The 23,070-nt window shown below is 42.3% G+C and overlaps 1 protein-coding gene across 1 annotated transcript in view; it reads right to left on the reverse strand.

Annotated features, from left to right (window-relative positions):
• LOC147736959 (NACHT, LRR and PYD domains-containing protein 12-like) overlaps window positions 1-23,070 on the reverse strand; it is a 769,506-nt gene that overhangs the window by 159,819 nt on the left and 586,617 nt on the right. The window lies entirely within an intron of this gene.

The following is a 23,070-nucleotide window of genomic DNA, read 5'->3' on the forward strand; positions in this document are numbered from 1 at the left end:
ATAACTCACGATGAGGATGAGCTTCCAAGTACCAGCTATGGGGAAGTTCCTAACAGAGTGAAAGAACTTACCAAAGAAAAAATAGGCTCAGTGAAAGAAACAGACTTTATAAAGTTCACCATAAATGAAACTAATGAGAAATCTGAAACTGAGTCTGATGACAGTGGAGATGAAACTCAACTGAGGAGAAGTTCAAGAAAAAGAGCTTGGAGAGTGGAACGTAACACTGTCCGACCTGAGACCAAGAGACCTCCTAAAGGAGATAATTGGCCTAAAGAAAATGATGAACTTAAATTTAAACTGGTTAATGAAGCAAACATACAAGAGGATCAAGTAAATGAAATAACCAGTCAAAGGGAGTCATTGGGTAAAAAGGTAGAAATTGTGCAAAGGCCAAAAAGAGTGAGAAGACCAAATCAGAAATACAAGTCACCCGAGTGGACTTATATGATTTTGCCTCCAATAAGTGAAGCGAATAGCAGTCAAGAAATTTGAGTTGTCAAAGCGAAGAAAAAGAAAGTGAGTGGACTGTAACTCAAAGAAAAAAAAGAAGTACCTACATTTGGAAACTGTAAAAGAAGAAAAGGTGAAGGAACAAGAAGTGTTAAAGATATTTTTGGTGGTAAGAACACTTTAAGTGCAAAGAGAGATTTAAAAGAGACAATATAAGGACAGAAAAGTTTGTGGAAAGTGCTGTGTTAAAAAAAATGGCTACTAGTGATGGTAACAAAATCGAAATGCACAATATTTAGAAAATGGTGAAGAATGTGGTTAATATGTACAGGATTATTAATGTTGGTTTGGTTGATTTTAGCTATTATAATTCCTTTCAGGCCAGATTTAGAAATGGCGAAGGCAAATGAGAGTATGGAAGAAAAGACCCATGAGTCAAAGGGTGAAAAGTTACATGTGTATAGACCTGAAGTACATCAAGATAACTCGATCAGTGACTTCTCTCGAAATACGTTTTTAAAGTTATTGTCTCAGTATGTGAGAACGATGGATATGAATGATTGTTATGTCTCTGTGAAACTACCAGCATCTGTATCAGAGGGTGTGACGTACCATCACCTTCCATTAACATATGGGGTTACATGTAGTGTATTAGCTAGCTTGTTTTATAGAACAGGTAAATTAGTGTATTATTATTATAATTCTGATGATGTTTTTGCAAAATTGAAAATTTTATCTGAATTGAATCAAATCAAACCTGCAAAAGTGTTTGGTAAATATTTTTTAGAAACACAAGAATTGACCCATGATTATGCGTTCAAACGTAATTTGACTTGTAAAATGAGAAATGAGGAAAAAGCCTTTTTGGATATGGTAGAAGAAAGAAGGAATAAGTACAAAAGGAGGGAAAAAGCATAACAATCTAAATCTACAATGTGGACATTTGAAGATGATAATATAGAAGGACATAATGTGAATGTGGCTATAAATATTGATACACCATTATTAGGGAAATTATGTTTTCAAAGAGATAACACTGTGTATGATCCAGTTTTTCCTGGGATCTATTACTTATGTGGGAACAAAGCTTATTATAAATTGCCTGATCACTGGTATGGGTCCTGTTATGTAGGCCTGGTCTTTCCTAAAATGTTCCATGTAGATAGAGGAACTAATGCAAAAACAACAGTTGATGGACAGAATGCAGAACAAGGTTATACATTCACCCCAGTACAGAGGTCTGGGCCTAAATCCATCGTTTTTTTGCACTCCACACCACCCCAGTTCAGACAAGGCCAATTGCAAATCAGCCTTGACCCTGTGCCTCATGGGAACAATCCTGCACGAACTGCCAAGCCATGTCTTTCCAGGACCGGAATAAAGCATCCTAGGAGCGGTTTCTGGCTATCAGCCGTCATCAGCCAGGATAACTTGACTCCAGTGGTGTGGAGAGCACGGGACTCAAGTCCGAGCATACCCTTCCCACTCGGGGTGACAAATGCAAAAACAACAGTTGATGGACAGAATGCAGAACAATGTCATACATTCACACCAGTACAGAGATCTGGGCCTAAATCCATCGTTTTTTGCACTCCACACCACCCCAGTTCAGACATGGCCATATGCAAATCAGCCTTGACCCTGTGCCTCATGGGAACAGTCCAGCCCGAACTGCCAAGCCATGTCTTCACTGGACCGAAATCAAGCATCCTAGTACCAGTTTCTGGCTATCAGCCGTCATCAGCCAGGATACTTTGACTCCAGTGGTGTGGAGAGCACAGGACTCACGTCTGAGCATACCCTTCCCACTCGGGGTGAAAAATGCAAAAACAACAGTTGATGGACAGAATGCAGAACAATGTCATACATTCACCCCAGTACAGAGATCGGGGCCTAAATCCATCGTTTTTTTGCACTCCACACCACCCCAGTTAAGACATGGCCATATGCAAATCAGCCCTGACCCTGTGCCTCATGGGAATAGTCCAGCCCGAACAGCCAAGCCATGTCTTCCCTGGACCGGAATCAAGCATCCTAGGACCGGTTTCTGGCTATCAGCCATCATCAGCCAGGATAGCTTGACTTCAGTGGTGTGGAGAGCACGGGACTCACGTCTGAGCATACCCTTCCCACTCGGGGTGACAAATGCAAAAATAACAGTTGATGGACAGAATGAAGAACAATGTCATACATTCACCCCAGTACAGAAATCTGGGCCTAAATCCATCATTTTTTTGCACTCCACACCACCCCAGTTCAGACATGGCCATATGCAAATCAGCCTTGACCCTGTGCCTCATGGGAACAGTCCAGCCTGAACTGCCAAGCCATGTCTTCCCTGGACCTGAATCAAGCATCCTAGGACCGGTTTCCGGCTATCAGCCGTCACCAGCAAGGATAGTTTGACTCCAGTGGTGTGGAGAGCACGGTACTCACGTCTGAGCATACCCTTCCCACTCGGGGTGACAAATGCAAAAACAACATTTAGAGGAACTAATGGAATTCATAAGATAGGTAAACCTTTAAGTCGTAGAAAAAGAGAAAGTGTAATAGAAATACTAGGTGATGTTTTTGGAGCATTGATACCAGCAGTGGGTATATCCTTTAATGCAAACAGAATTCGAAAATTGTCAACGATAGCAGATCGTTCGTCAACAAATACGGCAGGAGGATTTTTAATGGTAAATACAGAAATGGTTGCTATGAGAGCTATAGTAATGCAAAATTGACTTGCTCTTGATATAATTTTGGCAAACGTAGGAGGAGTCTGAGGAATTTTAAAGGTACAACATTTTTGTACATACATACCTGATAAAAGTCAAAACATTGAAAGATATATTACAAATCTTTTGGAGTTGCATAAGGAGATTGAACCACTGGAGGTTGATGGTGTTCTTGAGAAACTTAGTAGAAGTTTTTCAGCAGTTAGAAATTGGTTTTATGAAATAGGTAGATCAATAATAGGGAAGGTATTAATTCCAGTAACCCTAATAATAGTTGTATTTTTGATTTTAAGATTAGGTTGTAAACTTAGAAAAAGAAGAAATCTTAAAAAGTCTATAAGGAAGGAATTTGAAGAAAGACAAGAAAGAGAACGTGAAAAGGGTGACATTGAAATGGAAGAGTTCATGGAGAAATTTTATCAAGAAAGAAAGAAACTGGAAGAAACTAGACTATAACTCACACTTATTAAAAGAATTTGAAACATGTTATGATAAAATTTACGAAATTTTGGGGTGGTATTTGGTGATAAATCACCAAAGGGGGGAGTTGATGGAGCGAGGGTGAAAACAAACATTTTTGTATTTCCCTCTCAAAGTCTCTTTCCCATAACAGTAAAATGTATTAATCGTGTGGTTTTAAAATTAACCAACATAGAATAGAATGCACACACACAAATACACGTGGGATACTAATTTGCTTATGTTGTGAATCTTAACCTACTAATTAAGTGAAATTGTTATACTAATCTGGTACGCAAAAGTCACAATCTAATGAAAATATATGTGTATATGCTATTTGTATGTCTTATTGTGGCAGAAATGACGGAGAATGGTAAGTAAATCATGATTAATTGTGGCTCAACTGCTAGGTAATAACTAACAGGGTTACCTTAGAATAGGGGAGGTAAATATTAGGGCTATATTTCGAAAATTAATGTTTAATTGTGTTTGTTTCTATAATCGTTCCCATTATGGCCCATGAGGCCTGTTTTAAAAAGGAAGTTTGCGAGAATCCGAAACTGTGATGATCTACGCATGCACGACTATGCTCGGGAGATGTGCAAGCAGTCTGTGCCTGTACAGCGTGAGTCAAGTTCAGCATGGCCCGGGATGTTGACGAGTGTCAAACATTTGTATGACTGCGTCGTGAGCATGGCAACCAAACCCGAATGACAATTTAAAGGACTAAAAGTGAAAAAACTGTTAAAGAACAATTGAAACCTTATTTTTTTATTATAACAATGACTTGGTGGAAATATGGACAATGAGGAGATAAGTTTATGCTTATCCGCCCTTACATGGACCAATGGGAGTAAGCGAAGACCCTAAACGTTTCAAATCTTAGATAGATAAGTTAGGGAAAAAGGGTATAAAAGGCAACGTTTGGATGTAAGAAAAAAGCTTGCTTTTGATTTTATTTTCGCACCACGACATCCTGTCGGACTAACAAACTTTCCTACGTTGCAAAGACTTTGACATTTTTCTTGACTTTAACTTTTGATGGGTGCGGAGTCCGGATGAGAGGTGAACACCAAGAAAGAATAGAGAGGGGGTTTTTGGGAACATTACTGTCTTAACCCTGATGTCCATTTACCGAAATCTTGGTAATATTGTCTCAACTTGTTTTTCCTGAACTATTCTGCTAATAAATGTGACTATTTGAATTTAACTTTCTTTTCTAGGTTATTACATGTTTTATTGATTATTGAGGTAAAAGCTAAATAAATTAAGGTCATGCTAGGGGGACTAGTCTCTAAATAAAATTGAATAAATGGAAAATTAAGCTGGTCTTGTTGTCCATTAGTTGACTTTTACTAGCTGATCCATTGACCAAATGGTGGGTTGTTTTAATGTTTCTAAGAATAAAACCATGGTAATATTGATAAACTGCCGATGTATATAGTGTATATACTTTTAGAATGAAATAAGACACTCCGCTTAAATCCAGCAGCTCTCTTCTAGTCTTTACTAATCCTTTTAGCAGGGTGATTGTGTGTGTATGAATGACTTGCGGTGTTATGGGCCCCACTGATGAGTGATGTGTGAAAAGCTCCTAAGAAGTATAGTGATGGTTTTGAGGTTTGGTTGGGAGCCGCGCTGGATCAACGACATCAAGTGATGATTGGGCAAAACTGCTAGTGCTGAAACGCTCACATTCTCGAACACATATACATGGAGCTATCATGATCGAGTATTTTAGAGCCAATTGCGCACCATCTGGTGAAATGCACCTAGGCTGTTCTTGGAGGACAAATCTGTTATTAAAGATTGGTCGCTAATTGCATGGAGGTGTCCCAGAGACTGGTTAATTTTGATCATTACCACGGCTAAACATATCGCTGATGCCATACTAGTGGAAATACAAACTCTAGTAGCCCATATTAAATCAGTGTTGGTGACGTCAGTTTATAAAAAACAGGCAGATGAAACCAACACAAATAACAAAGAGTTCAAAGAGTCAGTACTTGCTACCAAAATTGCCAAGTTCAAGAAAGATTTAGAGAAATTCTCCTTAGAAAAGGTTTATCCTTACACCAGTGACCAATATGTTCCACCTCAATTCAATCAGAGAGGAGGAAGATATGGTTCTAACTATTCTACATCGGCCAGTGACGAAGGCTCAAGTGACTCTGACTCTACATCCTATGGATGAAGAGGTGGATGACAAGCAAATAGAAGTGGTAGAGGAAGAGGACAAAGGAGAGGGGGTTATTTTGACCAGGGTCACAATCCATGGTGGCCACCTGCCCCATTTGGATATCCACCTCCACACCCACAACAACAGTTCTTCCCGTTCCAACCCTTTAACAACATAATGCCGACCCAGCCTTTTTAGGGTATGGGATAGGCCATCCACGAGGGTGACGAAGAAATGCACAGACCGTGGTACAGTGGAACACACCACTAGCATCAACAACGACATGCAGTATGATGCAACCACCAGTACAACTGGGGAACAGTCACGAACACAACTGATTGTAAATTTAAGTGCACGCACACTTACTGAGACAGAAACGTCAGTCTTGCAAAAAGGTCTTGGGTTATTACCCACTTATAAAGGAGATGCATTCCAGATCCGACAAGAACTTGCAGGCTTCTTCTGAAATATTCGCCTGAACACTTTTTTTTTATAAATAAAGGGTACCACTAACATTGGAGAAGAAACTAAAAATACACGACTAAGTCCACGTTCCACTTACAATCCTCCAGCACATCTGGTTCTGGCTCAGGTCATAGCGTTTGAGGAAGCTGTACTGCATGATGAGAATGGCTTAATGGACCACAATATTAGCCCTACATTGTTCAATGTATATATGGCCCCCCTGGAGGATGTGGTGGCCCCTTATAACATCAAGATCATCAGCTACGCTGATGATACGCAGTTAGTAGTCGCCTTATCACAACTGGTAGAGAACCCCGAATTGCTGCACTCCTGCCTGTCGGAAGTCCATACCTGGATGGATAAATCAGCTCTTAAGCTGAATGGCTCAAAGACTGAGATAATGTTGCTAGGAAATAAAATCCCCTCACTCCCATCGACCAGCTGGCCTAGTTGTATGGGCGATCTTCCAAGTATGAAATAGGAGATTAAGAGCTTGGGGGTCTGGTTAGAACAAGATCTCTCATTCAGGACCCAAGCTAAAAAAACTGCAGGAGTTTGTTTTGCCCTGCTACGAACAGCCCGCAAAATCTTCCCTCTTCTTCCTTTATCTTCCAGGAAGTTGTTGATTCAGGGGCTGATAACATCTAGACTCGACTATAGTAATGCCATCTTTTTGGGTGCCCCTGAATCCACCTTCAACAAACTTCAGCAGGTTCAAAATGCGGCGGCTAGGCTGCTCATAGGTATCCCCAGAACCCAGTCAGCCAGACCTGCCTTAAAGGCATTGCACTGGCTTTCAGTGCGGGAAAGAGTTAAATTTAAGGCACTATGTACAGCCCACAAAATTCTTCAGGGGACAGGACCCCCTATTCTGAGGAATCTAGCGGTGCCATACAAGGCGAATAGAACGCTGCGCTCCGACCAGAAACACCTCCTCCTAGTCCCCAGAGTAAAGAGGGCACGCACGGGTGGGAGAAGATTCTCGGTGAACACAGCGAGGCTGTGGAATTCCCTACCTTTAAAATTGCGCACTGAGACCTGCACTTTGCGCCTTCGCAAATGTCTTAAAACACATTTGTTTCCTGCTTGATTGCATCTGACTGTCAGTTTTTTATCTGTTGGGATCCGGATAAGCGCTGGGATGCCCCAGGGTAACTGCGCGCTATATAAAATTTTGAATAATAATAATAATAATAATAATAATAATATCTCACAATATCAGAATCTGTCTAATCCACAGACGTTGGCACAACAATACCTGTCTCAGGATGAGACTATTATACTAAAACCTGCAGATAAGAGGGGTGCCATAGTTATCATGGATATTATGGCATATAGATCTGAGTGCCTAAGACAATTTGAAGATAGGAGATCATATAGAATTTTGAAAATGGACCCGACAAAACGCCTCTCTGAAGAAATCAAGAAAATGGTAGATGAAGGAAAAAAAAACAATTGGATTACGGACCATGAAGCATCCTATCTGGTGACATCATTTCCCACCATCCCGTATCTTTATGTATATAAAGAGAAAAGTACTCCACCCGGAAGGCCTATAATCTCTGGGATTGGGTCAATACTTGAACCCTTGTCTACCTTTGTGGATTTTTTCTTGAGACCAATTGTATCTGCAATGCCCACTTTCTTGTTGGATACAAAAGACTTATTGCACCATTTAACAGAGACTCCGTTTGATACATACCAAGATTTTTTGGTCTCCTTCGACATTGAGTCTCTGTATATGTGTATACCATAGGATGAGACTTTTGCGACAACTGATGCTGGAAGAACACTCAACAGAAAGTATAACACCAGTGGAATTTATCATGTCCTGTGCTCATGAAGTCATGAAAGAAAACTTTTTTAAGTTTGAAGATACCTTGTACCTACAAATCTCGGGCATATCAATGGGCAGTGTTTGTGCCCCAATGTTGTATTGAAGAGATTACTCCAAGTAGGTTGAAATAAGTTTTATGTAGAGAAGAGCAGGAACACAGCCTAACAGGTTGGCAGTCAGCATCAACTGAATTACATTGGAACACATAGGTAAGAACTCTGTATGGTGGAATGTGGAATGAACACAGTTAAAGGTGTATAACATGTATTACACAACATAACACATCCCCCTTGGAACATAATTAAAAAAAACAATAACTTGTAACCAACATCACCCCCACCATATAAAATAAATGGGAGAAAAAACAAGTGAATAAAAATTCAGATAAATGAGAGAAAGAAACAGGGATTCCTATAAGGGAAAACTTTCAGAAATATAATCAGTCAATCATACAGGAGGCCTTTTTTCACGTCTAGAGTTCCTAAAAACATTTGACACATCTTGAGTGACCAGATTTGAAGAATTAGGAGCAACCAAATCAGTAAGCTCACCACAATTATGCAAACCTGAAACATCAGGAACAGGAAAACTGGAGGTATCAGAAACTACATCCTGATTAAAAATATCAGGTGGCAACGAAGAGTTTGCACACAACAAATCCTCCAAATCAAACAAATTCGAGGATTTCTTGTAAGAAACCTGAGGAGGAGAACCCTTAGCAACCCTCTTAAGGTTCCATACACGTCCATTAGTGCGGCGAACAGAATTATTTAAAATTTCCCCAACCTGCATAGGTTCATAAAAACGACTTTCCTCCTTAGGAGGTTTACCAGGTTTCTTAACTCTTACCCACTGACCAACAACCAAATCAACATCCTTCACATTATACTTGGAATCATACCAAATTTTGCTCTTGAGATGTGAAGCTTGACTTTTTTCCTTCACAAGACTTTCAGACCAATTGACTACATTGGACTTGAACAACCATCCAGGAGTACATTTTGTTCGTGGATTTCTACCACTCATAAGTACAAAAGGGGGATAACCTGTAGCTTCACAAATTGAAGTTCTATAAGAAACCATTTTCAAAACTTGAGTTTCCCAATCCTTATTATTTCCTGACATTTGGATGGTGTTTTTGATAATCCGGTTAAAACGCTCAACCATACCATTGCTGTTTGGGTTATAAAGAGCCGTGGTTTTATGCTTGATTCCCAATTTATTAAAGTACTCTTTGGCCCTAATTGACATAAACTGAACACCATTGTCACCTAACAAAATTGAAGGAATGCCTTCCAAAGTGAAAGATTTATCTAAAAATTGCAAAACAGTATCTGGATCAGCCTTACTCACAATTTTTACAAAAGGCCACCTTGAGAACAAATCCATTAACACCAAAATGTATTTCTGCTCACTACCAATAGGACCCATAATGTCAATAGCTGTGTGCTCCCAGGGAGAATTAGGTGCAATCATATTACCCAGAGAAGGCTTACACATAACCAAAGATTTATCAGCAGCTTGACATGATTTACAATTCCTCACAAATCTATCTATATCTGCATCCATACCGGGCCACCAAAATGAAGTTTTAACTGTGCGTTTAGAACTGACAATGCCAAAATGTCCTTCATGACATAAAGCCATGATGGACAAACGCAAAGTCTTTGGAGGTATGACTCTTTCACCAAACCAGATATTACCATCTCTAACACTTAAATCAAATCTGACCTCCCAAAAAGACTTTAAAGAATGTTTACAATCCACTCTCTTTGGCCAGGGCTCAGCTAGATGAGATTTCACCAAAGTTAACTCCTCATCATTGAGATATTCATCATCCCACTTCTCCTTCAAAATGCCTGCACCTTCCAAACCCTGAACGTAAGCCACCTGAAAAGAATTCCACAAATCATCTTCACATTCCACAAGTTGTTTTGGCATTCTAGAAAGGAAATCAGCTATAGAATTTTCTTTCCCTGGTATATATTCCATTTTATAACAAAAATCCTGCAACTTGATAGCAAGTCTGGCAACTCTTGCAGAAGTGTTGATAGTTCCTTCAGTGGTTAGAACCCTGAGTAATGGCTTGTGATCACAGCCATTACTCTCACAGCCAATATGATGTGTTGGCCCCCCGTCAGGCTGGTTTCCGCCCCACACACTCCACGGAGTCCGTGGTGCTATCGGTCCTCGACAACCTCAGAGAGGGCATGGACACTAACCACCCCCAGGCCCTGGTCCTACTCGACCTCTCCGCCGCCTTTGACACGGTTGACTATTCCATCTTACTTTCCCGTGTCAGGGCGGCGGGGTTGGAGGCTCAGCCTTGGTCTGGCTGTCCTCCTTCTTGAGGGACCGCACCCAGGCAGTGTGCCTGGGTGACTTCTCGGCGGACTTCCGGAAAGTACACTGCAGGATCCCTCCCTTTCCCCTCTTTTATTTAACTTGTACATTACCCCTCTCATTTTTGCCCTTCAGCAAATGGAGGTCTCCGTCTACAATTATGCGGATGACCTTCAGCTTATTTTTACTTTGTCCCCATCCCCCGAGTCCATGGTTAAGTTCCAGTCTGTCATGATCTTTATCCGGGACTGGATGAATTACAACCACCTGAAGTTAATCCCAGACAAAACTGAGCTGGTTTTGACAGGTGGTTGCTCCAGTCCCTGGACCTCTCTTTTCCGGCCCCCCTCCCTAGGCCCCCCCTCTCCATCGTCCTCTGTGAAAACACTTGGGATTAATTTGAACGATCAACTCACTTTGCACTCCCAGGTCAGCCTAGTGGTATCCTCTTCTTTTCTTTCACTCCGCACCATCCGTAAAGTTTCCCGTTTTTTTTCTTTCTCTGCTTTAAAACTCATAGTCCTGGCGATGGTAATCTCTCGCCTCAACTATGGCAACGCTTTATATTGCGGCATGCCCGCCTACAGTATGCGGCGATTACAGCTGGTCCAAAACCAGGCTGCCCACCTGGTTTATAACCTGGCCAAATCTCACCATGTCACCCCGCTCCTGAAGTCCTTTCACTGGCTCCCTATCCGAGAACAAGCTCAGTTCAAAATGGGCTGTATTACTTTTCAGGCCCGGGTTGGCACAGCCCCTGCTTTCATCCCTTCGGAAATCAAAGCCTACGCCCCCGTCAGGGAACTGCGCTCATCCTCCCAACAATTGCTGGCAGTTCCCCGCTTTAGGCGTAAAAAGTGGGGGGGCACTAAATTCTCCACACTTGCCCCTACCTTTTGGAACTCTCTCCCCGCTCACCTAAGATCTTCTACTCAATACTCACACTTCCGAAAGGCGCTAAAAACTTTTCTTTTCTCACAAGCTTTCCCTCAATAACTGTCTTATTCTCTGCCTCCTCTCTGGTTTCTTGTCCTTCTGGGTTCAGTACTCCACAGCGCCATGAAACCGCCAGGTGTACGCGCGCTTTATAAATGTTTTAAACTCAAACACGCACAGCGTAAAATAGACTTTGTACCCCACACAAAAGCTCTGAAGTGATTTACCGCCCACACACATGCTAAAGTTTCTTTTTCAATGGTAGAACATTTTTCCTCAGTAGGCGAAAGTGACCTGGAAGCATATGCCACAATTTGTTCTTTGCCATTCAAACCTATTTGAGATAAAACAGAACCTAAACCTTTAATGCTGGCATCAGTAGTAATGATGGTTTGCGCTTCAGGATAAAAACTTTTTAAAGAAGCGATGTTAGTGATGCAGCTTTTTATGTCCTCAAAATCTTGTTCACATTCCATAGACCAAACAAACTTAGCTTTGTTTTTTAACAGTTGTCTAATATTATACGTACTGGTTGCAAAATTTGGAATATATTTAGAACAAAATTCGGCTAGGCCAATAAAGGAGCTAACATCATCTTTTCCTTTGGGAGAAGGAACGCACTTAATCGCATCAATTAAATTAGGTTTTGGTCTGATACCATCACAATCAATGACATGGCCTAAATAAGTGACATGATTGCTGGAAAAAGTACACTTAATATATTCAACAGTCAACCCTTTTGCATCTAGATTACTTACAACTTTTTCCAAAGTATTGTCATGTTCTGCCTTTTCCTTACCAAAAATGAGAATATCATCTTGAAAAAACTTTGTGTTTTTTTACAGTGGAAAACAACCTGTGCATTAAGCGCTGGAAAACAGCCACAGCTGAAGCCAAGCCAAAAGGCATTCTCTTAAATTAAAAACATCTGTGAGGGGTTATACAAGCAGTGTACTGCTTGCTGTCTTAAAACAAGGGAATCTGGTGGTATGCGGCAGATAAATCAATTGTGGTGAGCCACTTGGCACCATCAAGTAAAGCTAACATCTCATTAATTTTTGGCAGGGGGAATTGATCCACTACAAATTTCTCATTTAGATGGCGTAAATCTACACATAATCTCAATGTTCCGTTAGTATGTTTCACAACAACTAAGGGAGAAACCCAAGCAGATGCCTCAATTGGCTCAATTATGTCAGAGGAGACCAATCTATCAAGTTCAGATGCAACATCCTTTCTTAAAGCGATTGGCACACTTCTGACCTTATGGATTTTTGGCACTTCGGAATCTTTTAAAATTATTTTATGCTCAAAATCCTTTAATTTGCCAATTTTTTTCTGAAACACAGAAGGAATTTTTTTTTAAAGTTCTTCACCAGTCTTAGTGCCTTCGTCCATCACCAACACCTTTTCCACCGAATTGGGATCAAGAATTATATGCAATTCCCCTTGATCTTTCCATCCCAACACCGATGGACCTTTTTTAGAAACATCCAACTTGCCATAAGATTTACGATTCTTAAATTCAAATTTCAGCCAACGAAAACCAATAATATCAATCTTCCCATCATTACAACCCTCTGGAACAATATCTGGAGAAGATAATTTTAGACCAACCCTGTCAACAAAAGTATTAAGCCAAACATCTTCGTTGACAATTGTATAGGGCGAACCAGAATCAGCATATACCCTAACGCGCACACCACCAATGTGCATCCAGCATTCAGGCTTGTTGTCAACTAGTAAACATCCATCACGAATGTTGAGAAGAAGTTTCTTCTTTAAGACCACTGCACACTCAGAAGCCTGGTCATCATCACTAGAAGCGTTGTCATCAGAGACAACCTCCTCTTGAATACATTTAACTGTCTTGGTCCTTCTTCTGCATGCTTTTGTATAATGACCATACAGTCCACAAGCACCACATTTACTCTTCTTAGCAGGACACGACTTAGCAAAAGCGAGATGTTCAGAACTCCCACACTTATAACATTTGGGAGATTTACCGCTATACCTAGGCTTTGCCCATGTTTCATTCTTTTGTTTAAAGCTGTTATTCTTTTTCGAACTGGAATTAACTTTAGCTACTACCTCTTTGTTAACATTGTCAGATTTCAAAGCACTGGCACACCTGCTGGACGTTTCAGCTTTGCGAACCAAGGCTAAAATGTCATCTAAACAAGCATCGCCATTCATCCAGAGACGTTCTTGAATGGCAGGTTTGTTAGCATACATTACGACTTAATCACGAACCAAATCTTCCAATAACCCACCAAAAGCGCAATCATTCCCCATTTTTTTAATTCACCAGCGTAGTCGTCAACAGATTCACTTTTAGACTGCTTCCTTTGGAAGAATTTGTATCGCGTAATGCCGATACAGACCTTTGGGGAAAAGTACCTATCTAAATTAGATAGAGCAACTGTGAAAACATTATTGTCCCCACCCCCAACAATGGGTTTATTCATTTGGTTGTAACATGTAAGACCTTGCGGACCTAATGAGTGTAAAAGAATATGCTTCTTTTGTTCAGCTGACATTTTACCATCAGACTCTACAGTCTCAATATAATTTAGAAAGTAATCTTTCTACTCCAACCATTTCAAATCTGGTTCAGAACCTTTAGACCAGAAATCTTGAGGGTTACTTAAAGAAAATGTTTGTTGACTCATGTTGAAAGATAAATAAAAAATAAACAGTACAGTCAATAATGATTTTCGTCGAATAAAACCAAATACCAAAGCTGCCCGTAATAATGCTTGTGGTGGAATTGTTCAGTGTATCAGAGTGAACAACACAAAACCAAATAAAAAAAAAACAGCTTTTTACACTGTCCAATCTTCACCACCCAAATCCAGAAAAATGCCAAAAATCCTCAAAAATGTTAAAAATATAATTCCAGTATAACAGAACGAAGCGTTTGTGAACAGTACCTTCAACCGCTATTCAAAACCGATCTGTGGTGTCAAATTCGGTACTGTGAAATCCTTCGTATTGTTTTAGCAAATACGAGTAGGCCTGCCCAATCCAAAATGGCTGCAGCGCATCATGTGACGCGCCACGTTCACAAAGAATGTCTGACGTAGGTAGCAAAGCAGCGAGCCTTCAGGGAGAAACTTGTGAGCATGGAAAACGTTACAAGAAAAGTGACGTGAAGATCGTCAGCGTCCAATTCAAAGAATGCAACGGTAAGATTCACAAAGCTCGAGCGCTAATACTTTGGATGAAATCACGGTGTGCATTGTTTAAAATCCACAATTTCTTTTACAAAAATGCGTCGCTCACCGGAATTAGCTGCTCGTCCACACAAGTAGTCCCCAATGCGCCGTCAAAGCACTACCAACGTCGTCTCTGCTCATACATCCGCCAGATCAGTTAAAAACAAATAAATCGGTTTCAAGGTATATTAAGAAAACAAAAATATCCCGATCATCGCCAGTTGTTGTATTGAAGAGATTACTCCAAGTATTTTGAAATAAGTTTTATGTAGAGAAGAGCAGGTACACAGCCTAACAGGTTATCAGTCAGAATCAACTGAATTACATTGGAACACATAGGTAAGAACAGAGTGTAAGAACTCTGTATAGTGGAATGTGGAATGAACACAGTTAAAGGTGTATAACATGTATTACACAACATAACACCCAAGCTTGGCGAACCTGTATGTCCATCATTTTTAGCAGACACTGGTATTACAAGAATGCAACCCCTTCTACAGATACATTTGTGTCTGGAAGCACTATATAGATGATATCTTTGTCGTATGGCGGGGTAAGCTTGGGCCAATACAGGTCTTCCGTTCATGGCTCAACGAGAGGAATGAATACTTACGATTCACACTGGAATTTTCAAAAGAAAGCCTCTCCTTTCTTGATGTTTGTATATTTCCGAAGTATGATGGACTGGGTACAGAGTTATACAAGAAGCCGATGGCTTGCAATTCTTTGTTACCATACCAGAGTTACCACCCTAAATCCCTCCGTGAGAATTTGCCCTTCTGGAAATTTCTCAGGATAAGGTAAAATTGTTCATCAATGGAGAAATACAATGAACATGCAAAAATCCTGGCAAATGATTTGAGGGTGAAGAACTATCCGACATCTATAATACGAAAATCACACAAAAGAGCAGCCAATAACAACAGGGAAGCATTGATAGAGGTCCAACCACCCAAGGAAAAGAACTCAAGACTTACCTTTGTTAATACTTTCTACGGCTGTTCAAATCAAATCAAAAAAAGCATCATTCACCATTGGAGGACACTTAACACAGGAAATGAGAAACTTCCGGTCCCCATGTTTGCTTACAAGAGAAGCACCAATATCAGAGACAGGTTGGTCCATACTCGCTCGAAAGAAACAAAGACAAATGATGGGCCCACAGCTTTGTGGAACCTACCACCTGTTAGGGGCCCCTTCCCATGTGGCATGTGTGTCGTGTGCCCCAAAACAGAGAAAACAACACAAATTGACATAGGTACGGAGAGACCATGGACACTCACAAAACACACAAATTGTAATAGTGAGAAACTAATCTACTTGATTTGGTGTCCGTATAAGCTCCGTTATGTCGGGATGACGTACTGAAAAATTAAAACAAGAATCTCTGAACACAAAAGCACCATTCGGTGCAAAAAGAGATCAACAAAATTAACCAACCAATTCCTTGATAAACAACATGTGGAAACCGATCTACGCTGGGTGGTTCTGGAGCAACCATGGATACCGACACATGCAACAGATATTTCCAAATTACTTTTTCAACGCGAACAGCGTTGGATGTTCAGATTGAAAAGTGACATCAATGGGTTAAATGATGAGATACCTTGGTTATCCTTACAATAAAGAGTGCATTGACCATGATTAGAACAGTCATTCTGATCACATAACTGAATCCTGATTATATCCACCTGGTCCCCTTTGAAGAGTATATATCACACGAGATGATAATACAAACATATAGTACCTCTAGAGTAAAAACATGGCCACTCTGTACCGTTATTCATTGAATCACTTTGGACACTGCAGGAAGGACCTTTCCTTATCTGAAGAATGGGGGGTGATACACTACCTGCTTCCTCTTTGTATTTACAATATATTCAAAAATAATAATCAATATCTTTCTTTGGGGCTACCACCATTACCACCTCCTATTTAAAACAACACAATAAATAAGATATGTTTTATCAAATATGATTAGCCGTGGTTAGCAGACGGGACCCCGTTTCGGCCCCACTACGAGCACATTACGGCTCGCACGGAAAAGGCCAACGCCATTGAGCGCCCTGCGGAGATAATCCGTAACTCACGGTTATATTTCTATCGAAGTTTCCCGCCGAGCCTACGCTAGAGACGCTAGGCTGTAACGGCCTAAATCGAACCGACCAGACTGGGTAAATACTGTTATCCTTCCTGAAACGCCGCGCGCCAACTGCAAGGCGGAAACGGCATTGGTTACTTCGGAACCTGAGTGCCGACTGAAGTGTTTCAAGCCACGTCCAGCCCACCGTGCCTCGCTCGTGGCTCACTCAACCAATCAGGCAAAGCTCACTTTAGTCCTGAAGATGATCCCACTATATTTTTGGAGATAGGGATTGAAACGTTTGTCGACTGTTTTACAGTACTGCTCGTGTTATGATTTGCAATTTTTACGGTAGTTACTGTGGGTTTGTGCTTATTCAAAAATTGTTTGCATTGTGTTATAAGCCACCCTTTTCTCCTTGTTTGCCTGTTAATTCTTTTTCCTTTTCCCCTGTATTGTCTTCTTCTGACCAGGTACAGGCTTGTGCCCAGTTATTCATGTGCGACCTGTTTTCGCCTAAATTCTATCTATGCTTACAAAATTGTTTTCCAAAATAAACGCTTCTAGGTCCGGCTGGACTCTGAAGAAGGAAAAACACAGCCTTTATCTCGAGCCTGTGTAATTTAATTCTTTTGTCATTACTTTAACCTAGGACCTTTGTTAAATAAAAATAACCAGTTCCACCCGTGGTCCGCGGCCAATTTTACGGGTTCCCTTGTATACCGATACCTACAGTAATACCTGACATCGCTACGCAGGATTACTGGTGTTGTATCATTTACCTTTAAATTTATTCATTATCACTAAAAAACTTGTATTAGCAGCGGCAATAGTAACATTCTTTGGTCCTGAAGAAAGTCACTGATACAGACTAGTATTGATCACTAGGCTAAAACATGTCGACCTGAATTTAGAGTAGTTTTAAATCTATACTACTCTCTGCACTGCTTTTTAACTCTGCCAGTGAGAGCAATCTAATAAAAATAGTTTTTTGCATCTTCCTAGGCAGTTTTAAAGTCACTATTAGTTTACCTTTTTGGCGCTGCACTCTCACTACACCATCATTTTCACATATGGGATTTTAGCATCCTAGATTCATTAGTGAACCTCTTTGAAAACATCCCTGAGCACCTTCAGTTGTTGCCCCCGGTAGGACTAGGATTTCCTACTGGGAGGAGGAACCCATATGATGAAGCATGTCACCTTCGGGTGAGTGAGGGTTCTAGTCCTTAAGGGATAAATCCTCCCCCCCTTTTTGGGTTGTATTTATTCACTAAATTCTGAGAGAGTCCATACATTCATCGCATTTCCCCCTTTTACCACATGGTTTATGTGCTAATATTTAGATCTGAGGTAGCATTGTGTTGCTGATTACGTTTAGGGGAAGCTCTCCTCTTGGTCTTTAAACTAGATTCCCTAGGACCCCACCTTTTTTGTTGATACAAGCATCTTCTCCTCCCATTTGATGAATGTTTTCAGTGGAAGGGGTGGGCCACTGCCAGTCCCATCAGCCAGCTCATGGTTCTTGGCGCTCTTTTTCTTGAGCATGAACTTTACGTCATGCCACCTCTTCATTATTTTTTTCCTATTGCGCGGGGTGGTCCCTACTGCATTGACCTTGTGGACTATCCTTGCTCACATTTGAGGCTAATGGTGTCTTTTGGACCTGGTTACCAAGCAAATGTGGTTCAACTCTGATTATCCCATCAATCATGACCTTCAACTCACTCTCAGTGACTTTTGGGATTTTCTGTGGTGCCATGGTGTATGATGTGGTAAGTTATTGTGGGTGCTTAAGTGTGAGTGGTGGGTGTGGTAGTGATGTGTATGGTGTGTGATATGCAGGGGGGTTAGTAGTGCAAGTGTGGCAGTAATGGTGGTGTTGGTGGTGGTGTGTGTGTGCTGTGTTTTGTTGTTTTGCCTCTCCTCTCTGTTGTTTGCCCTTCTCTTCTGAAGTGTTGCAAAGGATTGTGGTCAGGGAAGGGGCTGGTTTTATACTCAGATATGTGGGTGTGGTGTCCAAATGGCTTATTGGTGTCAGGTGTGTTGTAAGTGTTGTCCTGGGACTTGTCTTTTACTTTTTGCCATGTGATGGTGTTATTTGGGTGTGTTTTGTGTTTGGGTTGGGGGGCATGACTAGTTTGCTGTGTGCACTTTTTGGCCTTATTGTGGCTTTTTTCGTTCATCAGCCATTTTATTCATGGATCGTCCACAGCGGTGGCTGTGCTGCAGCTCTTCCGCTGGCTCTCCCATTAATCCCTTTGTGCGACTGCAGCGGTCAGAAGTTGTGGAACATACCGCGGGACCATCAGGGATATCCTAATTTTTGCCATCTCTGCCCACTACGGGGTGGGGGTGGGGGGTTCTTGGCCCCGTTCCACCGCGGTCAGTGTTTTTTGGCGGTTGATCCTAATTTGGCCACCGGTTTTCCCCCGGTGCCAGCGGACGGTTATTTTCCGCTTCCATGGCGGTCGGAGTGGTTTTTCCGACCGCCATCCAAATAGACCCCAAAGTTTGGTTAAGATTTCCGGTTTTCCGGACTTATAGCCTTTTATGCACAAGAAACATAAAATCAAAATCTAGTGGAGAAAATAAGTGAACTTGGACCAAACATTACTAAAAGCCAATAGAACAGATGGCGACCTATAAAAACATGATGTCTGCTGGCTAAGACTAGGGGGTTCAGTGGGGGTGTCAATTTTGGATGCTCCGATGATACCGTAATCACTTTAGAAAGATTCCTAGGTGCTCTGCAGGGACGTGGGAAAGGAGACAAGCAAACCTTATGGTGGAAAGGTGAAAGACTGGAAAGGGGCTGCCTTGGAAACAATGACGTTTAATGATGATCAGTCTGGAGCCTGGTGAGCTCTTGATCCTCGCAGAGGGATGAGGCCACCGGAGAAACACAGACTTTTAATGATGATCAGTCTGGAGCCAGGCGAGCAGCCCTTGATCCTCTCAGAGGGATGAGGCCACCGGAGAAACACAGACTTTTAATGATGATCAGTCTGGAGCCAGGCGAGCAGCTCTTGATCCTCTCAGAGGGATGAGGCCACCGGAGAAACACAGACTTTTAATGATGATCATTCTGGAGCCAGGCGAGCAGCACTTGATCCTCGCAGAGGGATGAGGCCACCGGGGATAAACAGACTTTTAATGATGATCAGTCTGGAGCCAGGCGAGCAGCCCTTGATCCTCGCAGAGGGATGAGGCCACCGGAGAAACACAGACTTTTAATGATGATCAGTCTGGAGCCAGGCGAGCAGCTCTTGATCCTCGCAGAGGGATGAGGCCACCGGAGAAACACAGACTTTTAATGATGATCAGTCTGGAGCCAGGCGAGCAGCCCTTGATCCTCGCAGAGGGATGAGGCCACCGGAGAAACACAGACTTTTAATGATGATCAGTCTGGAGCCAGGCGAGCAGCCCTTGATCCTTGCAGAGGGATCTGGCCACCGGAGAAACACAGACTTTTAATGCTGATCAGTCTGGAGCCTGGTGAGCCCTTGATCCTCGCAGAGGGATGAGGGCACCGGAGAAACACAGACTTTTAATGATGATCAGTCTGGAGCCAGACCAGCAGCCCTTGATCCTCGCAGAGGTATGAGGGCACCGGAGAAACACAGACTTTTAATGATGATCAGTCTGGAGCCAGACCAGCAGCCCTTGATCCTCGCAGAGGTATGAGGGCACCGGAGAAACACAGACTTTTAATGATGATCAGTCTGGAGCCAGGCGAGCAGCCCTTGATCCTCCCAGAGGGATGAGGCCACCGGAGAGACACAGACTTTTAATGATGATCAGTCTGGAGCCAGGCGAGCAGCCCTTGATCCTCCCAGAGGGATGAGGCCACCGGAGAAACACAGACTTTTTATGATGATCAGTCTGGAGCCAGGCGAGCAGCCCTTGATCCTCGCAGAGGGATGAGGCCACCGGAGAAACACAGACTTTTAATGATGATCAGTCTGGAGCCAGGCGAGCAGCCCTTGATCCTCGCAGAGGGATCTGGCCACCGGAGAAACACAGACTTTTAATGATGATCAGTCTGGAGCCTGGTGAGCCCTTGATCCTCGCAGAGGGATGAGGGCACCGGAGAAACACAGACTTTTAATGATGATCAGTCTGGAGCCAGACCAGCAGCCCTTGATCCTCGCAGAGGTATGAGGGCACCGGAGAAACACAGACTTTTAATGATGATCAGTCTGGAGCCAGACCAGCAGCCCTTGATCCTCGCAGAGGTATGAGGGCACCGGAGAAACACAGACTTTTAATGATGATCAGTCTGGAGCCAGGCGAGCAGCCCTTGATCCTCCCAGAGGGATGAGGCCACCGGAGAGACACAGACTTTTAATGATGATCAGTCTGGAGCCAGGCGAGCAGCCCTTGAACCTCGATGAGGAGTGGACTTCCTTGGAAAACAAATGCTATTGGACGGTGGGTGGTTGGAGAGTCGCATCAGTAGCTTCATGCCTGAGGGAGTTGGTAACACTCAGACTCCTTCTCAGACGGTGAGTTAAACAACAGTGCCCACACTCTCTTATACAGTGTTACGTGGCTGTTGGATAAGCCTGATGTCTTGGGCTGAGAGCGATGACTATGTTCCCGCTATCATTAAGAGTGATGACAATGTCCATTGCGGTGTAGAGTTTGATGACCACGCTCCCCACGTCATTGGTCAGAGGCCAGGTTTTCCTGTCCCTTATCAGGGACATACACGATTTGGGAATTAGTGGGTCACTTTCTTCGTTCCTGTTCTGTCTGCAGTGCTCCAACCATCTCTCGTCCCCTCGTCTTCAGTCTCATCCATCTTTTTGAGAGGGGCCTTTTCATCAGGGTTTTTGGTTCGGCTGCAGCTGACACCTCTTTTGATGAGGTCCTGCTGAAGAGTGGAGTCAGCCGAGGGATGGACGGATGCTCAAAAGTTAAATCCAGGGAGGCTGTGCGAATTGTGATCCTCTGAAGCATCTTTCCCAGTGACCCCCGTGGTGTTGTGGTGATTACAGGGATGTATTTTATTTCAATCTTGAGAGCTTGATTGCGTGAGCCTTGTCTGGTTGGCTCTTGCTTTCATTGCTATCTTTAGTGTTTTAGTTGGTTTTGTCCTCATTTTTAATGCCTTTAATTTCTCAATCTGTGTCCTGTGGTTATCAATAGCCAACCTTTGGGATTCTAACAAGGATATCAGATATCCCTATTCAGATATTCTTGCAGCTGCTCAGACCTCCATCGCATCTATCGCACCCACACTCTGAATAGGGAATTTTTTCAGCAGCGCTACACTCCCTGTTGCTCTCACTCCATCGTGTACTATTCGTGTATCACCCCCTGGGGCAGTCAGTCCCTAAGGACAGCCTTGGAGATCACTAGAGTGTGTTACAACCACAGTTGTTTTTGCCACCTTTCTTGAAAATTACCTGCCACAATTGTCCAGTCTTTGGATATCTTAGTATTATAACAATGTTTATTTGAGATAAAATCCATAAACCACAGCCAGAGTACATGATGTAAATAATCAAACATGCATTTAATTTAACAAAAAACGATAAAATCAAAATTCATCAAGACTCATCATAGCACAGCAGGACTAGGTCATGAAACCATTTTAAAACCAATAAACTCAGCGAAAAATGAAAATACTTTGGAATTGCTCAAATCTTGCTACTTGTGGGCAAAATGTCTTCCATATGATCCACACAGAGGTGAAAGATTTGTCCAGACTATGAGGATGAGACCGTCTGAACACGCCACTCTCTGAGAGTCATCAGGGCTCCTAAGTGTTTCCCCAACCCCCAGCTGGAGGCAAATCTGTAATATTATCAGTGTCTGAACTCCAGCCAGGACTGCAGACTCGTCTGCTGCCCCCCTCGGTACTACAGGGATGTTCAAAGCATCCTTCGCAGCCTCAAATCTGTGTCGACATGTTTGTGTTCATATGGAGCAGCGGTCATTGAAAGCTTCTTCGAAATTGTAACTTTACTGGACACTTGTAGGAAGTGTTCAGTAATAACTTCACCAGAAGACAAATAAATACAACTCTGCTTGACTGTGTGATGCCGAAATTATAAAGTACGTGTGCAGTGGGAGACGTCCATTTCAAACAAGATGAATGACAACCACTGACTGAGGCCCAGTGAACACTAGCCAGGAAGCACTCTCACGTGAATGCTGATGCTCCAAGTCTGATGTCACTAAAGAGAGCTCCTCCCTCTTTCAATCAAATCCTCCTCTTCCCTTCTGAACTTCAGAAAATTGTTAAAAACTCACCTTTTCCCTCCCCTTAGCTAGAACTCCGCCACTTATTCTCCCTCCTCACCCATCTATCTATCAGCGCCAGGAAGCTTCGGCATCAGTGCGCTTTACAAATTGCACCTAGG

The sequence above is a fragment of the Lissotriton vulgaris genome, chromosome 1_1 (assembly GCF_964263255.1).
Source record: "Lissotriton vulgaris chromosome 1_1, aLisVul1.2, whole genome shotgun sequence".
In the NCBI taxonomy this organism is placed as follows: domain Eukaryota; kingdom Metazoa; phylum Chordata; class Amphibia; order Caudata; family Salamandridae; genus Lissotriton; species Lissotriton vulgaris.